The sequence below is a fragment of the Nelumbo nucifera genome, chromosome 5 (assembly GCF_055504915.1).
Source record: "Nelumbo nucifera cultivar China Antique chromosome 5, China Antique-T2T, whole genome shotgun sequence".
In the NCBI taxonomy this organism is placed as follows: Eukaryota; Viridiplantae; Streptophyta; class Magnoliopsida; order Proteales; family Nelumbonaceae; genus Nelumbo; species Nelumbo nucifera.
The window spans coordinates 51,577,313-51,594,449 of NC_142653.1; the positions used below are offsets into that span (position 1 = coordinate 51,577,313).

The following is a 17,137-nucleotide window of genomic DNA, read 5'->3' on the forward strand; positions in this document are numbered from 1 at the left end:
AAATGCAAATATGCAGAGCACAAAATTTGTAGGTCTAACCAAGTTAAACTAAGCTATAAATGATCATCCCTAAGAAGCAGTTTTATGACATTTCTAATCAGATCATTCTTAGTTTTATTACTTTAATCAATTATTATAATTTATATATTGAATGCAAATGGTTTTGCTTTATTACTTTTAAGATTTTTTACTTTTTCTTATTAATATTAATTATCCTATTAATATAGTTATTTTTAAATAGGATTCAAATGTATTTTAATTTTAAATTTATGAACTACTAATTTTTATTAATTTCTTGAGTAAATTACAAAGATCCCCCTCTACTATGGGGTCTGTGATAAATACGTCCTTGTACTATGACCGTGAGACAAAAACCCTCTTAAGTTAGCCTTCCCTTGAAATCTGTCGTTGCAATATTTGTTAATCCCCGTACTACCCTTGTAATAACTACTCGAAGAAAAACACATTTCATCTTCCCCGAACAGAGGCAGCCGTAGCTGTCTCTCTCTCCCCGATCTCTCTTCTTCCCCTTCCTCTTCCTCTTTCTCTCCTCCCCTTTCTTTTTCCCGATTTCCTATGTTTTCCGTTCCTTGCAGCTCTAGGTGTTTATTATTGCTTTCTTTTCACGTTTAGGCTTTTAGTTTCTTGCTCAGTTTCTTGTCCAGAGATTTTGATTGAACTCTGTTTATCTATATCTTTTGTCGTTGTGGCCCATGGATTCAATTGCCTCCCCCTCAAAGTCATACACACCCATCGGGCGATCTGGGCCTCTGGCTTGCTATTGCGAGACAATGTAAAAGTTCTATTTCATTAAAAGCAAATTCCTTTTTCTTGAACGGCGTATTAATTGTGACCTGGAAGTGAAAGAAGGGGAAGAATAAGGGTTTTCGTGTTTCTTTCCCCCTTCCCTTTTCTAAGATTTCTTTTATATGTTTTTTCTTCCGGTAGCCGGGTTTCTATTACCCATCATCTTCTGTAATTTTTTAATCTTCTTCACTTCTATTTCATGCACCATGTATGCTTGAATCTCTTTCTCTTTTTTCGTCTATCCTCTGTATTTGGAATACGTGGGCGATTCCTATTCTTTAGAGAGGAAAATCTCTTTATCTATGTATTGGATGTATATTGTTGTTGCTGATGATGATAGATCATTCACTTTTTCCTTGGGTCTTGCATTTGGGTCATGATTTCTTGACATTTTCCCACTGGTTTTCTATTAGTTGTGTAAGAGGGCTTTCTTTGTAGTGTCCTGCATGTGAATTCTTTATTTCTATTTGTCTTCCTATGATTAGAAGAAAAGCTGAGAGACCTTTGTTTCCCCTTTGTTTTGAAGGAAATTTAGATGGAGGAGGGAGGCGAGTTCCACTGCTGGGGTGAACTAATACCCGATGCTCTCGGGCTAATCTTCAAAAATCTTTCTCTTCAGGAAATTCTTACTGTGATTCCGAGGGTCTGCAAATCTTGGAATAGAGCAATAATGGGTCCCTAGTGCTGGCAAGAGATTGACATTAAGGAGTGGAGCCTCCAGTGCCAGCTTGAGCAGGTAGATCGAATGCTTAAAATGCTCATCACAAGAAGTTGTGGTTCCCTACGCAAACTTTGTGTGTCTGGCCTTCCCAATGAGCCTCTTCTCTCCTTCATTGCAGACCAGTAAGAAGACCACCTTTGTCCATTCACCATTTACATCCTAATTCCTACTTTATGCAAAACTTGAATAGCTCCCTTGCAACTCATAGTCACACACAGATTTCAGATGATATTTATAGTGCTTTTTCATTCTGGTTCTTTGTTCTACTAGCCAATTTCTTGATTTGGGGTTTATTCTTATTTGTTTTGCAAGTTCTACATCCCTTCAGACTTTGCAGTTGTCGATGAGTGAAATAAGTGATTCAATGGCGGAACAGGTAGCAGGGAGGTTGTCTACCATCTCTTTCTTGGACCTAAGCTACTGTAAGAATATTGGTGCCTGTGCATTAGAGGCGATAGGAAAGCACCGTAAATTGCTAGTTGGGGAAGAAGAGAGATCCGGGGAGAGAGAGAGAAAAGGAGGACTTCGGAAGTCCGTTGTTATAGCTACCGCCACTACTATTCGTGTATTTTTCACTGGGTCTTTGTCTCATAGTCAGTACAGGGGGGTCTTTGTCACAAAACAAAGTACAGGGGGGTTTCTGTAATTTATCCTAATTTCTTAATTTTTAATAGTTGCTAGATATAAAACTTATTAAAATTTAATATCTTTTATAAACATTAATAATTTTTTATTAATTTTAGTTATTAGGTTTCAAATTATAATTTTCTAACAATTAGATAACTAATTAAATTTGAATATAAAACAAAAAAAATGAAATTTGGATGAGAGTAAAATTCTCTTTTTCTTTAGAATACAATGAGCTAATAATAGAAGAGGCCTATAGAAATATGTTAAAATAGGTTCGATGATAGATGTGGTGGAACCTATGTCTTAGAACTCTCTCTCTCTCTCTCTCTCATTATTTTAGATGATCTAACTACTTATGATAAATTTATTAACTAGTTGCTCTTTGTTTACAACCTTACAGGCAGGGTTGGGCCTACGTCGACCTTAAAGTATTATGCCCAAGTGTGGCACCAAAATTTGTGGGCCTGATGTGGGCTTGGGCTGATTTGGATTGAAATGATCACTTATAAGAAAATTGCTTTTGGTTTATTAGATTAATGAGGAGAGGAGAGAGAATAAAATAAAAAATACAAATGATTCATTGAATTTTAAGAAATTAAATGGAGTAACTAAGAAAAGAGAGAATTAGTGGAGCGAGTGGTTGGAGGAGGGAGAGTTAATGGGATGATTAAAGAGGAGAGATAATCAAAGGAATTAATGAGAAAAAGAAAGAGAGTTAACGAGGAGAATTGAAAGTCTTAAAGACTTGAAGTTGATTGGCTACTTTGAGTTATTTTGTTCAATTTAAAAAAAATAAATAAAAAGCCACAAAATAGATAAATATAAGGAAGAAAGGAGAAGGCTGTTGACATGGCAAGCCCAATTTTGATATATGAATATAGATATCTAATGGCATATTGAGCTAGCCTATGCCACAAGATGGGCTGGCCCATGGGCCGAGCCTTGAGTCAGGTCAGGTTGTGCATCGGGCCAAAGCTATTTATTTAAAAAAAATTGACAAAAAACTTAAAAATTTAATTTTATGTGAATTTTGTGTGTAAAATTGTTTATAATATTATATAACTACATATAAAAAATATATAAATATATATAATATATATGGGTTGTGCTGTGGGCCGTGCTGGGTCGGGCTGTGGGCTAGGTCGTGCTGTGTCGTGCCGGCCCATGGACCTAAAACCCCAGGCCCAGCAAGACCCGCATGGTTGTGCCGGGCCTAGCACGGTCCACGGGCCGTCATGCCAGGTCGTGTCGGGCTACAGGCAGTACAACCCAATTTACACCTCTAACCAAACCAAGTACAACCCATGCATTATTTTTGGGTTTTCACTATTTTCAAATAAAAGTTATTAATATTAAGGCCAAAGAGTTATGGCTGATGAGTGACCCCCATTATGTATTCTAGTGAACCAAAAAGATAAAATAAAAAATATAGGGCTAGATTTTGATAGTTTATATATTAATATAAAATATGTTATATATATATATATGTAAAATTATATAAAGTTGTAATTAGCTTGGGCCCGACATGCTAGGGCTTTCAATGGAGATTGAAAGTCTAATGCCCGGTTTGATTCTGAATCTATTATCCTAGATATGGATCTTAGAACTTGCATCCATTTAATAATCAGATCAAGTGCAAATTTAACCCAATCTAGTCCAATTAAAATCCAAGTCCAATATATAGATAGATAGATAGATAGATAGATAGATAGATAAAATTATATAAAGTTGTAATTGATAAATTTAATATTTTATATTTATATACATTTATAATACATATATACTTTAAAAATAATTAGCTTTCCAATTTTTTTAATTTTTTGGTCATTTTAAACATAATAAGATGGTTGTGGATTAAATCTAAATTTGATGCAATGTCTAACATAATAATTGGATTCGAATGCAGATTTAGAGATTTCATAATCATATGCAAGTGTGGATCCAGCTGGATCCAATCTGAATCTAATCCTTCTACAACCCTTTTGCTCACTATATGTGTGGGCTTGGTGCAAATATGAGTTATACCTTGCTCAGAAGAAAATAGTTGAACGAGCTTGCAAATTTGTAGCTCTAGCTAGGTTGGACTAAGTTATAAATGGTCATCCCTAAGTAGGAGTCTTATGACATTTCTAATTGGACCATTATTATTATTTTAATTAATTTTTATAACTTTTATATGTAATGCAAATGGTTTATTTTATTAGTTTTAATATTTTTTACTTTTTATTATTAACTTTCATTATCTTATTAATATTAGTTATTTTTAACTATATTTCAAATGTGTTTTATTTTCAATTTTTTAATTTTAATAGTTACTAGATAAAGACTTGTTAAGTTTTACTATTTTTTATTAACTTTAGCATTTTATTTTATTTTAGTTATTAGGTTTAAAATTTTCTTCTTCTCACAATTAATCAATCAAATATAATTTGAATATAAAACAAATAAATAAAATTTGGATGAGAGTGAAATCCCCTCCCTTTGGAATATAATTGGCTAATAATGAAAGAGACTTATAGAAATATGCTAAGAACTCATAGTTATTTCCATTACTAGAAAAATCACCTACAGAGGCAACAAAAAATGCCTTTTTAAAAAAAAAAAAAGTTGCCTCTAAAAAGAATAAGAGGCACTCAGGTGATTGCCTCTAAATGCCTAGCCTCTAAATGTTATAGAGGAATTTGACTGATAATTAGAGGCACGTTTGATAAATGCCTCCAAAAATAAGATATTGAGGCACATAATCATGCCTGTTTAGCATTGTCGCTAAAAACATCATATAGAGGCATGTATGAATGCCACCAAGTGTACATTTTTAGAGGCATTTTAATTAAATTTGAAGCAAATTTATCGGCCTCTAAAAGTAATTTTAAGAATTCTACTTATGCTTTGTAGTAGCATTTGTAATTGCCACTAAAAGTATTGGTTGCTCTTATTTAGAGGCATTTATGACCGCCTTTGAAGATCATTTATTTGTGTTTTATAAAATTATTGACGTATTTATTAAAATATAGCAATTGTTTTTAAGTATTATTTCATATTAATTTGCATTCCTTTTCTTTTACAATTTATAAGAAAAAAAATACATCAACAAAAAGAAAAAATTAGTCAAATTAGTAATTTTTGAAAAATAAAACATCTTTAACCATCTAATTATATATTGCATGATTCTTACCTTAAAAACAACCTTGGGAGGGTAGCCTCGTCCTAGTCTTGCACCAAAACACTACTTCATTTTGTGACTTAATACATTTTTACGATTTCAAGGCATCACCTAGTTTTTTTTTTTTTTTTTTGTGAATAGATATGTATACAAAGATAGGAAAATAGTGATGATCTCAAGTCATTGATGACTAGATAGGTATACCAAGATAAAGTAGTTGAAATCTTAGTTTTTTCAGTTCCGTCCACGGGACAAAGGCCTGTTCGATTGGGTATGGACGGACCGGTCCTGCCCACACCCCAATATAGCGTGGATGGGTCCCATCCACACCCCAGTATATCATCAATGGAAAAAACTCGCGGATACATCCCGTCCACGATTTGTTTTTGATCCTATGCTTCAAGGAGCAGGGGTCAGAGGCTGTGTGATCTAAGACAGTCTGCAGATACATAAAGATACACCTTCAGTTTTATCTCTGAAATTCCTGTAGTTGCATTTCGGTTGTATGATCTAAAATATTAATTATTTTACTTAATTTTTTAATTTTTATAAATTTTTTATCAATAAAATAATATTTTTAAAAATTAAAAATGTATTTTTATTTTTTTTAATTATTTTACTATTTTTATAAAAAATTAATATTTATTGGTTAATATTAATTCATTGATGCATTTTTAAAATATTTATCATATAAAATGCAAAAATTAGATATTTACGGGGTGTTCTGTAGTATGGATGAGAAATTGGTGGGTGTGGACTGGTCCACACCACACCTTGTGGCAGGGACTAATCCACACCACACCATAGTCCACAACTCTTATGAACTATGGACAAACTATGTGGATTGGACTAGTCCACACCATACTTTTTTTATTCCATGTATTTCATATACATTTTATAAATGATATACACAGTTAATCATAAATATCTAATTTTTGCATTTTATATGATAAATATTTTTAAAAAATGCACCAATGAATTAATATTAACCAATAAGTCATGGTTTTCAAAACCGAACTGGACCGGATGGTCGGATCGGAAAAAAATGAGAACTAGTTAGGTGACTGATTCCGTTTTTCTCAAAAACTAGAAATTTGCAAAAAAAAAAACGTTGATTTGGTCAACAAACAACTAACCCGGGTGATTGAACCGTTCAATGGTTTTGACCATTTTTTATTTTTTCAATATTTTTAATATATTTTCTTTTTTTGTTAGAACAGGCCAACCGTTCGACCCAGGAACCGGATCCTTGACCGGTTCGTTCTCTAGGCCGGTTTTAAAAACCTTGCAATAAATATTAATTTTTTTATGAAACAATAATAAAATAATTAAAAATTGAAAAAATATATTTTAAATATTTAAAAATATTATTTTATTGATAAAAATATTAAAAATTTATAAAAATTAAAAAATTAAGTAAAGTAATTAATATTTTAGATCATACAGTCGAAATGCAACTGCAGGAATTTTAGAGATAAAACTGAAAATGTATCTCTGTGTATCTATACTCTATCTTAGATTACACAACCTCTAACCCCTACTCGTTGAAGCATGTGATCAAAAATAAACTGTGGACGAGACGTATCCATGAGTTTTTCCCATTGACGATATATTGGGGTGTGGCATAGACTAGTCCCATCCACAGCCGAACAGGACCAAATCCCATGGATGGGACCGAAACAGTCCCATCCACGAGATATACGCAATGCCAAACACCACCTTAATGAGCAATCAACTTAATTTACAGATTTTGTCTAGGGATGTAAATGGGACAAATTTTATGCAGGCTCACCTTATCCTATTCCCTATGCTAAGGCACCCAGTACCAAACGCATGACCCAACTTAATGAAATATAATACTGAATGTGCTGCAATCTATAGGGCACCACACCCATGAACAAAACAAATTCTCTTAGTAACGGCTATATTGACAGTGCATTAAAATACGAATCTATCACATTCATCCATTATAATGTACATGAGTATATAAAAAAAAAATATATTGTGTTTCCGTATTCGAGTTAGGCTGGATTTTCAGTTCATCATTTTGCAAACACAAGGGATTAAGAGTTGTTATATCTAGGGATTTCAATGGATCGGATTAACTTGTAAACCCATTTTAATCCGGTCCTTTCAGGCTGAATTCGAATCAATCTTCATTGAGTTCAGGTTGATCCACCAACATTATGCCCGATTAACTGAAATGGGGCGGAATAGGTTCAAGACCTCATGTAACGCGCTAGTAAAAGACTGGAATGTTAAAGGTTAATATATCAATTTTATATATATATGATTTGTTCTAAACCTAAGAACAACTCAAGTCGTTGTAGTATAGTGGTGAGTATTCCCGCCTGTCACGCGGGTGACCCGGGTTCGATCCCCGGCAACGGCGCATTTAAGTTTTTTCTTTTTGTATTTTTCAAGAAAAAGAATCGTCATAATTGATATGTATAACAATTGCCATGTAATCAACCAACAATATTATTTATTTATTATATCCGGCTCCCGTGCAAGTTCAATGCATGATGTTATTAAAAGACTTATGACAAGTATTGTTAAGTGACATTTATACAAGACTTTTAGGACATTTGTAATTGGGCAAAGTAGAACCCTATCCGTCTTAGCATTATTCTTGAGTTATGTATTGTTAATAAATTAAAAAAAAAAAAAACAAAACTCTAGAAGGGATTAGGGAGTTATTACCATTTTTTATCAAGTTAAATTTAAAATTAATACATTGTTTTAATTAAATTATATTTTTATTAATTCATACAAATTTTAACTACAAAAATAATTTTTCTTAAGTCTATTAATAATTTTTTATTGCTTATTATTCTGTTAATTTTTTATTAGTAATTTTTAATAAATTTTGTAAAATTAATTTTACTATGGAGTAAGTTAATAAAGCTAAGCTGTTTAATATATTTTAATTAATAATTAATAAGTTAAGCATGCAAAGTAAGTTGTTGATTTTTAATTTTCCCTTATTTTTAATTACTTCCTCATTTTTAATATTTTGTTGATAAATATCACTTTTAATATGTAAAAAACTTCTGTCATTTTTAGTGAAAATTTCTCTTATTTTATTAGTAAATTAAAAAATTAAGTTTCTTCTTATATTATTTTTTATCCTTTTTAGAAAATTACCATAATTTTATCACTTTTTTATTTATTAAATAGTATTTTAATAAATTTTCTGTTATCTTCCCTTATTTTTTTCTGATTTTTATATTAGTTTCTAATTAAAAAATTATTTTTTAGTAAAAAATTCCCTTATTTGATCTTTTTGTTTTCAAAATTACATAATTGGGTTGAACCAATCAAACCAGATCCATCTAGTTCAGTATGAATTGGTAATTGAAGCTAGCAAGTGGACAATTTTTGGGTATTCAAATTACCGATCCTACTCTTTTTATTTTGAAAATTGCACTACTCTTTTTATTTATGCATAACAACTTTAAGTCCCTTGGTTCATTTCTTATTACTCTAGAATATTGACAACGTCTAGGGAACCAATTAGATCCATTTGACCTATCACTTAATGCTTCAAAAAATTAAGTTCATCTCCATGGAGCTATTAGACAAGAGAAAGGAGGCAATTCTTGTTCAAAGAAAATATTTTTAGAAATTAGCAATGAAATTTTAACATAATTTATAGAAAACAAATAGTGAATTTTTAATAGAATTTTTCTAAAAATATAATAGATAAAGTATTTTACTAAAAACTTAAATAATAGTTAAAATTTATATATTAACAAAAACTTGTTAATTAATAGTGTTTTTAATATTTATTTTCAAGATATATTTTCTAAAAATTTATATAACAAATTTGGCAAACCAAACTGGTGAAGGGATGGGAGATCCATCACATGGATGACCAAACCCTACAGGAAGGCTGGGAAAATTTTCAAAAATTTCTTTTTACCCATCTGGGAATTGTATTCCCAGTTTAAAAAACTGTTTTTTCAAGGTTCGTTCTTGTAACTAAACCGGACCAAATCTGAAACCAAGATTAGGGAGGAATATACCTTATACGGAATCCATGCAAAAAGTTCCTTCCAACACAAGTGTTCACGCCCAAAGAGTGTACCAAATCCTCCCTCCACTGAAGATGACACAGCTTAGGATGAGGCAGAATCAGTAGATAGTTCTTCACCAAGAACCTCTGATTCTTCAGCAAGAAACGAATGGGGTAGTGAGCACAACTTTAGAATTGTTTCTTCTAACAAAAAACAACATCAAGATCTAATCTTGATCAGTTCCAAGAAAATGGAGATCGAACAGAGTAGGGCGACAAGAGTAGGGAGAGAAAGAACTTAAGGTAGAAACTGTCAAACTGAATTGTCTTTTGTGTTGTTGTGTATCTTTTTCAGACCCGCCTTGCTTTCTATTTATAGCCTTAAAGAGATGATCTCCTAATCTTATTAGGAGTTTCTTGATCCAAATCTTTATTTGGATCTGAACTCTTTAAGTGATAAGGATAATCCCTTATCTTATCTGTATATCAAGATCAACTTTTTCTAATCAAATTAAGAGTTCCCTGATCCAAATCTCTATTTGGAATTAGACTCTTTAAGTGGATAAGAGTTATCCTTTTATCCTTATCTGTTGATCCATACCCAGATTCACTCATATTTAATAATTACTGATTATTATAGTAATTTAATAAATATATAATTAGTGATAATAATTAATAATTACTGTTATTATAAATGTTATTAATAAATAGATATTTACTTAAATCTTACTTTAAATTAAAACTATAAATACAGTTGATAAATGTAGTAGTTATTGTTATATTCAAAATAATTAAAAATGCTATTAAAAAGTATTGTTATTGATTATTTAATAAAATATTATAATTACTGAATATTACTTATAAATATTGATAATTTAATTTAATTTTGGTAATTATTAATTTAATGAATATTGTTAATAAATCCCATTCATAAATTTAATAATTACTGCTATATTAAAAATAACTAAATAATATTATTAAAACTATCATTAATGATTATTTAATTAAATAGTATAATTACTTACTATTATTGATAAATGTTGTTAATAACGTTCTGACAACCAACGGTTCGACTATTCGGTTCAAACAAATGGCCTGTTCTGACAACAAAAATTACAAGTAAAAAATTACTGAACCATTATGGCCACCGGTTTTTGGGTCGACGGTTCGATCATTCGGTTTGAACAAACAGTCCATTCTAACAACAAAAATTATAGGCAAGAAATTGAGTTTGTGAGGTTCATTAAGTAGTATCATACGTATTATGTCATTTGAGCGTGTGACTCATACGACCTGGAAACGGAACCATTCTGGTCACTGGTTTTTGGATCGACAGTTGGGTTGTTCAGTTCGAACGGATGGCCTATTCTAACAACAAAAACTATAAACAAAAATTTACAGAACTGTTTTGGCCACCAGTTTTCAGGTCAGCGGTTTGATCGTCCAATTCGAATGAACAATCCGTTCTAACAACAAAGATTACAGGCAAAAAATTGAGTGTGTGAGGTCCATTGAGCAGTATCATACATGTCATGTCATTCGAGCGTGTGACTTATACGACCCAAAAATGGAACCGTTCAGGCCACCGGTTTTCGGGTCAACGATTCAATCGTCCGGTTTGAACGGACAACCCATTCTAACAACAAAAATTAAAAAAAAAATAAAAAAATAGCCAAAAATCATTGACTGGGTATATGGGTTGACGGTTCAACGATTCAAGTCAATGGGTCGTTGAACAATTCAATGGTTTTTGGCCAGGGACCAAGATTGGGGTAAAACGAAACTGGTTGCCTAGAAAATTTCCAATTAGAAAAATAAAAAAATGGGTGACCCATTCTCACAACAAAAATTACATGCAAACTATTGAGTGTGTGAGGTCCATTAAGCATTACCATATGTGTTATGTCATTGGAGAGTGTGACTTATACAACCTGAAAATGGAACTGTTCTGGCCACTGATTTTCGAGTCAACGGTTCAACTGTTCAGTTTGAACGGATGGCCCATTCTGATAATAAAAATTAAAAAAATTAAAAAACAACCAAAAACCATTGAACGGGTCAACGGTTCGACCACCTGGGTCAACGGGTCATTAACCGATTCAACGATTTTGGCTATGAACCAAGATTAGGATAAAACTGAATCAGATGCCTGGATGACCGATTAAAAAAATAAAAAACAGCCAAAAACCATTGAACAGGTCTACGGGTCAATGGTTTGACTACTTAGGTCAATGGGTCATTGACCGATTCAATGATTTTTGGCTAAGGACCAGGTCAACAAATCGACAAGTTGGCGATTTCATTCCAGCCCCTGCGAAGCAGAACCCCTCCGCTAATAGATTATTATGACCAGTGGGCTCTTCGATAAAAATTAAGAAAGAAATGGAAAAATAGATAAGACCTGCACTTGCACCTGCACCATTAAAATTTCGTTATGTTCTTTTCTAAACAAGTTTGACCCAACTGGCAAAACAAGCTTACCAGCATACAAAAATATGTATAGCATCATATGAATATATATATATATATATATATATATATATATATATATATATATATATATTAGTGCAAATTAATCAGGGTTGCTGTGTTAGCATCAGATGACCCCTGCTTAATTTATTTATTTATTTTTTCGGGTTGGGGTTGGGGGTAGATTGAGTATCTTTTCAGCAAACAATTCATGAACCCGATTAATTTGTTTGTCTTGGGCAACCATAGCTATACCATACTTACTAGTTACTAGCTCATTCGATAGAACATAAACACTAATTCTGGACACAAACCAAGTCTCTTGTTCTAGAATCAAGGATCTCACTAATAATTGTTGATTTGTTCGATGCTTGTTTCATTTATCGAATTCAAGAACTATGAGAACATCTGCCAAAAAGTGGGTGATTTTGAGGAATTCACATCTCCGCCCCACAGCCCATCTCTGCTGTGTATTGGAAAGATGATAGTATCAGAATCAATAATGTCATCATCGGGAGATGCTTTAAATACACGGTGGGGATGAGCTGTGGGACGTTATGGGGCGGATATATATACTCCCCGAGAGACACGTTTATTAATTAAACAATTCAACTAAACATCATTTTTTGGCATTTCTTCTATCAATGCCTGTATGGCTTTCAACTAACATCCGTGCTCCACAAAACACCATCTAAATGTGCCCCATGAACATTAATCAGTTACAAGGTTTCATTATGCAGAAATAATAGAACCTTACAAATGGTACAAAAGCTGAGAGCAAAGTTAATTGGGTGCACACATTTTGAAAGTGCTGTACTTGCTTGGGTCCTAGGCAAGGTGTATATCTTAAAATGTGTCTTTCCTGAGGCACCCCCATTCCTAATTTTCTGTCTTCTTTTGAATTTTTTATTTTTTTAAGTTCACATAATTTCCTATTACCAAAAAGGAAATAACATAGGCTAAATTATCTCTAACAACCAATAGATCAAGAAAAGAGATTTGATTTTTTAATGTCTAGCCAAGTGACACCACTATCCACCACTTTCTCTTAAATTATCTCTAATTCCTATTTATCTTCTCCCCTACTTTGCAAGTGGCACCATTATCCCCCACTTTTTCCTAAATTATCTCTAATTCCAATTTATCCTCTCCCCCCACTTTTTATCTATCTATCTAAAGAAAGCTTGAATTAACAAATTTCAAAATTATTTAAATATTATAATGAAATTATAAAATAACTTTAAAATATTTATTAGAAACACTAAAAATAATTATAATAGATTTAATAATATTCATATTATTAATAATTTTACAATTTTACAAAATTTATCATGAAATTATGAACTTAATTAAATACTATAATGAAATTATAAAATAACTTTAAAATATTTATTAGAAACACCAAAAATAATTATAATAGATTTAATAATATTAATATTATTAATAATTTTACATTTTTACAAAATTTATCATGAAATTATGTACTAGCAATATAAATTATAATTTTACAGACTATTCAACTTAAATGTTATTCAAATGATAAAAATTTAACATAAAAAATAAAATATTATTTAAATATTTTAATAACTAAATATCTTAAATAAAAACATATAAAGAATAGCTAAATGATTATATAACAAAATATTTAACATTATGTAATAACTTTAAAATAAATAAACTTCAAATAACAAAAAATTTTAAATATTTTACATATTATTTAAATATTTATATAACTAAATATTTTAAAAAACTAAATATTTAAAATATTTAAAATAAAAAAATATGTAATAAATTTAAAGTTTTTGTTAAAAGTACAAAAATAATTATAATCGTTTGCATAACATTCAAATTAATACTAATTTAATAATTTACAAAATTAATAAAGAAATTATGTAATAATAGTATGAATTATAATTTTATGGATTATAAATTAATTTAATAGTTAATATTTTAAAATTTTAAATAATGATATTATTTAAATAACAAAATAATATTGTAAACTAATATCACTTATATCAATTAACAATTCTAGAAAATAACTTTCAAAAATTAATATTTATTAATAATAATTTGAAAATCTGAATCTATATTTATTTTGTATTTATATATACTAAAATTAATATTTATTTTATTTTCACTAATTATTTATTGTTTCTTTGTGATACACATATACTCAATAATTATGTATAAATCTATTTTCGTTATGCTATTTAACAGAAAATTTGCAATAATTGTTGGAGATTAAAATACTAGTGTTTAAATTTTTAAATTTAATTTATTGTAGATTTTTTATAAATTTATTTTAGTAATTATTATTTTTGTTATAATTTATTGATTAACATTTATTAGAGATTAAACTATTATTTGAGATTACACTATTTATTGACTAATTTAATAAATTTTTAGTATTTAGTGTATTTTTGTAATTATTGTATTTTTATTAATTCTAGATTGTGTTTTCATTATAAATTTATTTTCAATGATTATGTATTTTCACTATAGATTTTCAATAATTATTGGAGATTAAACTATTGTTATTTATTAGATATTAGACTATTAATTTAGCTGAAATTAGGACTGTTCATTGGTTGATTTGGTTTAGTTGCAAGTTGTTTGGCCAAATAAATCAAACTAGTCAGGTTGGAGAGTTGGTCACCCAAAACTAACCAACCATTAATGAAAACTAGCCAACTTGGGTTGTAACGGTTTGGGTCAAATTTTAATCTGGTTGGTTGTTCAAAAGATTTAAACTTAAATATTAAACATAAAATTTAAATAATTATAGTGGTATTTAAAAAAATTGATTAAAAAATTAAATTTATGTTATAAAATATTTTAGACTAAGGAATATGTGAGTTTTCCCACTTTCCCTATTAAAAAATATATTTAAGATATGAAATATTAATATATATATATATGTATATATATATATATATAGATAGTCATTTTAGTTTAGTTTAGTTCTGGTCGGTTTACAAATGGCCAAACCGAATTTGATCCAACCAGGTTGGGTTGAGAACTTGTTGAACCAAAAACGATCGGAAATATTATAAATTGGCCAATTTAGGCTGAATTGGGTCAGATTGGTCAGTTTCTTTAGTTTCACGTACAACCCTAGCTGAAATTAATTATTGTAATTTTTGTATTGTAAAAAAAAATTATTAAAAGTAGTGGGTCAATAGTGTGTCCGGAAGTGCATCATTATAATTTTATTCCGATTCTCAAACAACTATTAATGCAGTAAAGTGATGGAATGGGTCGTATCCACAGGGAAGCAAGGGAAAAATAATTACGTACTTAGATCCGGGAGAGAGAACACAATGGGGAGTTGCAGAAATATAAAATTAATTAATTGAAAGAAAAAAAATGGAATTCATTAAAACCAAATTCGAACAATACTAAGAATAACAAGTGCACAAAAATAAATAACATAAACAAATAAATAAAAGGAATGAAATAAAAATGTTTGAGAATCCGATCAGAGGTAGCAGTCTCCAAATCTCTCCTTCGACCCTTGAACTTCTCGAGCTAGGCCTTCTGTCTTACTTGGCCGAATTTCAGATCTGCAAAAAAGAAATAAAACACAAATTAAATCTAATAAAAATAATTTTTTAGGAAGGGAAAAAAATAAATTAGAAATTAAAGAATAGAAAGTAATTCTAAAACTGAAGAAAAAAATCGTTGGGAATCAAATCCAGAGGTGGCAGTAGTGGTGTCAGCGAACTGCAAGTAGGAACCTCTCCTCTTGCCTGGGCGTCCTCCTCTTCATCTACCCTTGAACTTCTCAAGATCAGCCTTCCTTCTTACCTAGGTGAATTGACCAACCCCTTTTACAGGGCCCTTGGGACCCTTTTTATAGAGAATGGTGGACACAATTGGGAATAGGGAGAAAGATGGAGATGGCAGCTGGGTTTTAGCTAAGTTAGGGATGCCCTAGGGTTTCTAATGGATGGTTAGGATGGTTTTGAGGTGATCATATGGCTGAAAATAAAAGGAGAGGGCGCCCAATATTATGTAGGGCTGAGATTCGGGCGCCTAGAAATGGAGGGTGTAGATTAGAACATCTAGGGTTGAAGGGTTAAGATAAAAAGAATAGGTGGTGCCCTAGATTGAATGGTTGGGATATAAGATGGAGGGAGTGGCTGAGATTTGGAGGTGAGGGGCTGAATGGTGAGGATTAGTAGTTAGGTGGTGCCCTATGGTTTAAAAACTACAAAAGGAATGCCCTAGAATGGATGGTGGAGATTGCATAGTTGGGGGTGGATAGGGTTTGCTAAGGAGGAAAACAATGGGTTAAAAAGGCTCCTTAGGGTTTGCTAAGGAGAGGGGACCATGGTAATATAGTAGGATGGGTGCCAACTGAGTTTATAGATAGGAGGTGCCCTCCTGTTCTCAGTTCTTTACAAAAACACCCATTCTCTTAGTTGGTCTTCACAACAGCTTCCCAAAAACTACACTTCTACATAGAAAATTTCCCAGTTTTCGACATAATTTGCACAAAAACCCTCAGAGGTCACATAATTGATTTTAACTGGGAAAATGGTACACTTTGACTACTCTAAGGCAAAAAATATCCCTGAATTGATGCCCTTAAGGCATCAAAATGCAGGGTTATCACACCCCCAACTTAACCATTTCTAGTCCCTTAGCAATGCAGCCCTAAAATTACAATGAGTATATAGATCTTTCCCATTGCAAGGTTATCCCTAATAGAATTAATCAAGCATCCTGATTGATAAAATGAGATTGATTTAAAATCAGACAGGTATTCTTCTTATCATTTTTCATAGTGAATTTCTACCCTTGGATTTGTTATGCATACTTATTTTTATTGCTACCTTTCACCGTTTTATGCGAATCTCATTTGCCTTAGGTGAAGATACCCGGTTACTAAGTGTTAGGTAATTGTTTTTGACATTCCCTTTTCCATTTGATGTGAATCTCGACACTTGATTTAGGTGAAGAGATTCGGTTACCAAGTTTAGGGTGTCCATTGACTTTTTTTTTTTTAGAACTGTTCAGGGTAGTCCACTGTCTCTTAACAATTTGAAGAATTTTTTTGTCTAATTTCTCAATCTTTCTCTTCTTATTTTGACAAGGGCAAACTTGAAAGTATTTTCCAATTTCTAAACGGTTTTGACAATATTCAAATAGGACCTATTTTGACTCCTATCACTTGCTACCAATTTCTACAAAATTCAATATTCTTTTATCAGTTTTCTTAACTTTTTCTGTTTGAGAATCTCTTTTAATGGAAAATCTTAAAATTTTAGTGAAATTTTAGTTCTACATATTTAAAGGCTTAGCTTCACAATTTTTTTCTCTCTCT

At 31.0% G+C, this 17,137-nt stretch overlaps 1 non-coding gene and 1 pseudogene across 2 annotated transcripts; both read left to right on the plus strand.

Moving 5' to 3' along the window:
- Nucleotides 1–431: 431 nt before the first annotated feature.
- LOC109114674 (F-box protein FBW2-like) lies at nucleotides 432–3,391 on the plus strand (annotated as a pseudogene). Its single transcript, XR_016076607.1, has 3 exons — nucleotides 432–793; nucleotides 1,343–1,650; nucleotides 1,841–3,391. The product of XR_016076607.1 is annotated as an F-box protein FBW2-like (transcript).
- A 4,250-nt stretch (nucleotides 3,392–7,641) lies between these two features.
- TRNAD-GUC (transfer RNA aspartic acid (anticodon GUC)) lies at nucleotides 7,642–7,713 on the plus strand. Its single transcript has one exon. It is a non-coding gene; the product is annotated as a tRNA-Asp (tRNA).
- The last annotated feature ends 9,424 nt before the right edge of the window (nucleotides 7,714–17,137 follow it).